Source organism: Rhipicephalus microplus, chromosome 7, assembly GCF_043290135.1.
Source record: "Rhipicephalus microplus isolate Deutch F79 chromosome 7, USDA_Rmic, whole genome shotgun sequence".
NCBI lineage: Eukaryota > Metazoa > Arthropoda > Arachnida > Ixodida > Ixodidae > Rhipicephalus > Rhipicephalus microplus.
In genome coordinates, this window is record NC_134706.1 from 104904013 (window position 1) to 104910012 (window position 6000).

Sequence of the window (6000 nt, forward strand, 5' to 3'; positions counted from 1 at the left end):
GGGGACGAGCCGGAGCAGCGACAGACGGAAGACAGCGGGCCGAAGCGTCGGACGCAGGCGATCCAGGTCCCGACCAGGGAACGCAGCTGTCCACGCTGCTGCCGTTCAACCACCAGCTGGGGCGGCATTGCCGGCACGAGTACTGCATCTCGGGGCGCGGCCTGGCCTGCTGTTCTCTTCCTTGCTGAGGGCATCGCAGATCTCGGCGAGGCGTCTCCACGGTCAGCCGTTCGGCACAGCGATGAACGTGGCCAGGCTAATAGTAACGGTTGCGCCGAGCATCGCGTCTCGACGCAAGCTGTTCGCTGGACGGGCTGGCCATTCCCCGCATGGAGCATCGCGTCTCCGACGCGGGTTGACTGCTCCGTAGCCGCACCCATGCAATCAAGCGCTGGTGTCACCAGAGTGTCGCACATCGGCAAAAGACGAGCGAGACGTTCTGCCGGGCGAGACGCGGGTGTGTGTTCGGAGGACCACGGAGCCGGGTGAGGTTCAGGGTGGATAAGGATCCAAATGCTAGGAGAGTTCAGGCCTAATCGAGGATCGCCGAGTGGTGCCGAGCCGTACCGAGCGATGCGCCAGACTCGGACGTGGGCCGCGAGCTCATGAGCTGCAGTGTGCACCCGAGGGTACCTGGTGGTGCCCTGGCCAAGAAGAAGGAACGTGGGAAAAAGAGCTCAAGGGTTCAGGCCACGAAGGCAGACGAAGCGGTGCGCTGCTCGAGAGGACGAGTTCCTGGCAGCGTTCCTGAACCGGACGTGGGACCCGTACGTGTTGGCCAGGTCGAGCTCCGGTGTGTCTGTTCGAGGTCGAGTCCGTCGGCCTGTACAAGGTCAAAGGACGGGGCCTGCTGAATGGCTCCTGGCTGGGTGCAGTGGCCGGGAGCAGGTTCGTGGGCGAGACCTACCGGGTGTGGTCCTCGTGAGCCATGGCCTGACCCGGGACCTCCGGAGTTGCGACCCTGACTGTTGGGTTGGCCACGACGTCCAACTCAACGGCGCTGCACACGGTAGCGTATCCGTGCGCCGTCAGCCGTTCCACCCGTGCCATCAAATTAATTGTTCATGTTAATCCTTTTTCGTCCGCTATAAGCAAACATAGTGACGAACGTCCTTAACCCTCACAATTAGGGACATGGAAAAACCTCCTAACAATTCGGACTATGCGCGGGAGTATTGTAATAGAAATGAAGGCAGCAGAAAGGGGGGTGGTATCGGGGAATTCATTAATAAAAGTACAGACTGGTAACGGGTGAAGCAGCAGTGCAAGGAACATTTATTGCTAAAAGGGAAAGTGGCAGGGCAAAGGACACTCCTTGGTTTGGTGTACTTGTGGACGGGAGCAAAGATCAGAGAGGAAAACCAGGCAATGATACAGTGTATAAAAAAGGACATTGAGGAGTAAGAAGGAAAGTGCGAGATAATTATACTGTGAGATATGAATGCGCACACAGAAGATATAGATGGGTATACACACCCAACAGGCAAAATGATCATGGATATGTGTAAAAGGCATGATTTGATCATTTTCAACATTACCGAGAAGTGTGAAGGGCAAATAACATGGGAGGTAGTAAGGCTGCAGTCGACGATAGATTGCGCACTGATGTCACATAGGATGTGTGATAAGCTCACTGGAATGCACATAGATGAAGGTGGCTCCAGAAGTCTGAGTAGTGATCACAAACGTATCAAGCTAAGTTTTGGAAGAGCAGGGAAAGTGTGAAGGAGACAAGATAAGCGAATACAGGAAAATTTTTATTCAGGAAGGCAAATAGAAATAGCTACTAAACAAACTGAGAAAGTAATCACTGAGGATAATAAAACACTATGAACATACGCGAATCTAATTAGACTGTTTGAGCTACAGCTTGCTAAGGCACATGAAAAGTCACCCAGGAAAAGAAGACACAAACCCAAAAATTGATGGGATGAGGCATTCAAGAGAGCCTTACCGAAACGTCAGGAAGCCTCTAGGGAACACAGACAGGCTAAGCAGAGGGGCGAACTGACAGTTGATGTTGAAAGAAATTGGGAAATCTTTCTAAGCTGTAGAAGGAATCCATCCCTTCTGATAAAAAAAAATTAGAAAAAAGGGAGCTCAGTGGCTGGCAGAAGTACATAAAAAAGATAGAAAGGCAGCTGCAAAATTTCGGAACCATCTAAACTCCTTAAGAAAGGAGACGAGCCTAGAGCAAAGGTTTATAACTACAGCTGAAGGTGCAAGGCTAGAAGGAGATCAAGCTATTGAATATATAAGAACAAGGGTGATAGAAAAAGCGCAACAAAAAAGTTCTTTATGCACCACAATAGACAAAGATAAATCAAGTGGCGCAATGGCTCAGTTTTCACAACGAGAATTGGAAAGGGCTGAGATAAGAGAGACTTAGCGTTTTCGATAAAGGCGGAAATGTTGTAGGCCCGTGTTCTCAGATTTGGGTCACGTTAAACAACCGCAGGTGGTCAATATTTCCGGAGCGCTCCACTACGGTGTCTGTCATAATTATGGTATAACTATCATTTAAAGCGCACGAAAATCATCATTTTCATCATTTCAGCGCATCAAATCATCATAACTACCATTTTCGTGCGCTTTAAATGATAGTTATACCATGCATATTCAACTAGCCCAACTTTCGATTCTGTCTCATAATTATATTGTGGTTTAGGGACGGTAAACCCAACAAATCATCATAGCTTTAAAAGAAAGAAAAATTTCCAAGGGCCTCGGCGTCTACGCTGTGAACACTTGCATCGCGCTTCTTAAGTACAAATGCATAACAACTGTGACAGGTATTATTTCACTCTTGGCCTGTGTGTACCTTCTTGTTATATTCAAGCGTGCTTCTTTATGCTTCAGCGACGTGCTATATATACTGAGCTACTTACCGTTGATCATGTTGCAATCGAATTTCACGCAATGGCTTTCGCTATTTCACCCTTGTGGCGAAACTGTGAGGTTTTGTTTCTCGCTGTTTTCTTTTCAAGTATTATGATCACACGCTTTTCAGGGTAGTCTACTATAAATGTGTATTGGCTGCTGTCCTTACGTTCATTTATTCACATATAAGACCAAGGGGTGCTAAGGTAACTGAACTTTTGTTATCGAGCCTCAGGTATTGATACTACTCATAGTTGTGTCGAACCGGGTTCGCATTAGTACAGCTGACGTGAGAAAAAAAATTTAGGCTTTGGTGTCGCCGGCCACATTATGTGTCTTCTTTAATGTGTACGCAGTCTTAAAAAAGCATGTAATATTGCTCATTAAAGTAACTGGTGGTTATCAATGTACCCAACATTGTTAGAGATAAAAAATACAATCCGAAGGTATTTATTTCACTTTACTGACTAATCACCACACTCTTGTGAAAATAACTTGACCAGTCCAGTTTACGATATGCTCAAATTTGGCTTGCATTTCTCATGAAAGAGTCAGTTATCACTCGCAGTGACAAAAACGACTGGCCGGAACTAAACGCCAGCTCAAAACGCTTTCGATCCTATGCTTGCAGAAAAGAACGATACCTTATCAATGAAAATGGAAAAGACAACAATTTTTAACCGTATTGGCAGCCCTTTTTTTATTCACACTGAAATTTGCTACCAACTGAATGTTCAAAAGTGGTGGACGAAGAATTTTGGCGGTTGCATTTTTACGAATGATGGGTGTTGCGAAGGGTCTTATATTTAGAATATTCTGTGGTGCAGAAACGCCATGACAGTGTACGAAGTAGTTGTTGCCAGCATTTGGCTTTGGTTCCTTTCGTCCTCATAAAACAGCGTTGCATGGCATTATTGTGCGGTCAAAAAAGACAAAATAATTATAATGCAGCAATAGTATTGAAAATTCACAAAAGCGATAGTCAAATGTTAGCCCTAGAGTGCTCACGGCAATAACAGCTTCGCTTTGCAGCTAGAATACTATTTGTCTTTTCTGCCATTCTGTGTGTTGTGCTTGGGAATTCGGAACATGAAAAGGAAAGCACTGGGTGCATCACTCATGATTGTGCACCAACCAAAGGACAGATAGATATGTCGTACAGGAGTTTTTCATGAGCGGTCCTGGCGCCTAGCGTTTAGGACATGACCCATTGTTTTGCTATCGAGGAAGTACTACAATACGTCCTGGTCACCATGCCAGCCTATAATTAGGAACAGCCCACCGGGATCAAGGGCATTTGCAGTAAGGTATATAAGCTTATGTATTTAGGTATTTACGTAAAGCAAAGATTTAGATCTCTAAGACCTGTTTGTACCCAAGCTCGTGGGGATGAGTTGTTTGACATACAAGAACATGTGATCAATAGGGCACTTGTTCAGTTCAGCTCTGCGTTCCCAGGTAGCAACACATACCAGAACTTGCCCAAGCCTTGCACAATCTGCTAGTAAAAACAGTAATAAATCTCTACAAACGCTAAACCCCCCTTTCAGTAAAAAAAAAATGTCTAGACGTTCTGTTCTGCAAAGCTGTTGCCGTATAGAGGTAGCAGAGAGCTAGATTCACATACTCGCTAGCGCAGAGTGAACTAACTCAAAGCACTATAGAAATAAAAGCTGGCGTTCACATTGAACCGAATCCCTGGCTTTGCCGTCTTCTGGGACCGTAACTGGGGTTTGTTTTAAATAACCTTTTTTCTCTTCTGTCCCTGCGTTCTCTGTAGCGTTCTATACGCCGCCTACCTCAATATGGTACAGCAAGATAAGACGCTGGCATTGTGCTGACTGTGCGCCTTTTAGTGTGCCCTATTGTTCGAACAACAAGCCTGCGGTTATCGAGCGAATGTTTGTTGAAAGCTAGAACTGCATTTTCGGCAAAGGTTAAATGCGGAATGCGGGGGGTATTACGTGAATGGCGCAATCCGTGCGCCCGCGGAAATGGGTGAACGTTTGGTGCCTTCTTTTACTACCTTCACGTCTTTGATTGCCTGGTAGAAACGACGAATACAATTGTGATTTCTCTACACAGTTATTTTACTTACGCAGTACACCTGCATCTTCGAAATAACGGTTGCTTGTACTAATGCTCAGACACATATTCGTGAAATCGAAGGTCTCAGAACATATAACATTTAGAGGCACGCATTTTTGGCACGTAAGATGAAAATGAAGACTTTTGAGCTTCACTCAGTCACCATGAGCCGACTGCTTCCGAAGCAAAAGTGCTCTTCATTATTGCTTGCCATGACCACGAGCTTTCTATCGTTCTGCAACCGATTATAATTGGCAATATCAGGTGCGAATTCCACCATAGCCCTGTTTTGAAAACAAGAAAAAGCGAAACAAAAATTGGTGAAAAGCCGGATATCTTAAATCGAATAAATTTCACTGAAAAATGCTACAAATCAGTGTGAGTGCACCCTCATGTACCAAAATATACACATGCTTTGGGCCCTGTTGTCTATTCCTGTCCACTAAAACCAATGAAAGATTTGCTTTGGAGTTTTTCTTCGTTTTCACCAACCAGACACGATACTGTTTATCAGATCGCACTAATATGTGGAAGGTCATAAGTGAGAGCGAGTGACCGGTGCATCATGTGCATTTATGGGAACGCAATACTTCGCCCAAAAATCAGAACGCTGCGTCGCTGCATCTTGAATCGCATCAAAAAAGGTGAGCTTATGCTCCTGTTAGTGTCAGTGCAGTGATAGTGTCGATGCATACATTCTCGAGAACTAGGGAACTGACAGAGGCGATCCCCGAGATTCAACTCTGTGACGGCTGAGTAAATCATGCCTGGCTCTCTATAACTTAAAACGAGTTGATGTGCTCCGCACGCATGGCATCATGTAATACGCCTCGTTTCTTTTTCCAGTACTGTTGGACAACAGTGATACAATATTGCACAGTTGTGTGCACGTGTTCTTCGCATAAATTTTTCACTTGCAAGTTAGAACTTGCCCATGTCTCTTCTCTTTTACAAAATTTGTGTTTTCGCTTCTTACTTTAACATGCTTCTTATCGATCGGCCTCACTTGCAGAAGTGTTTAATAAGTTTTTG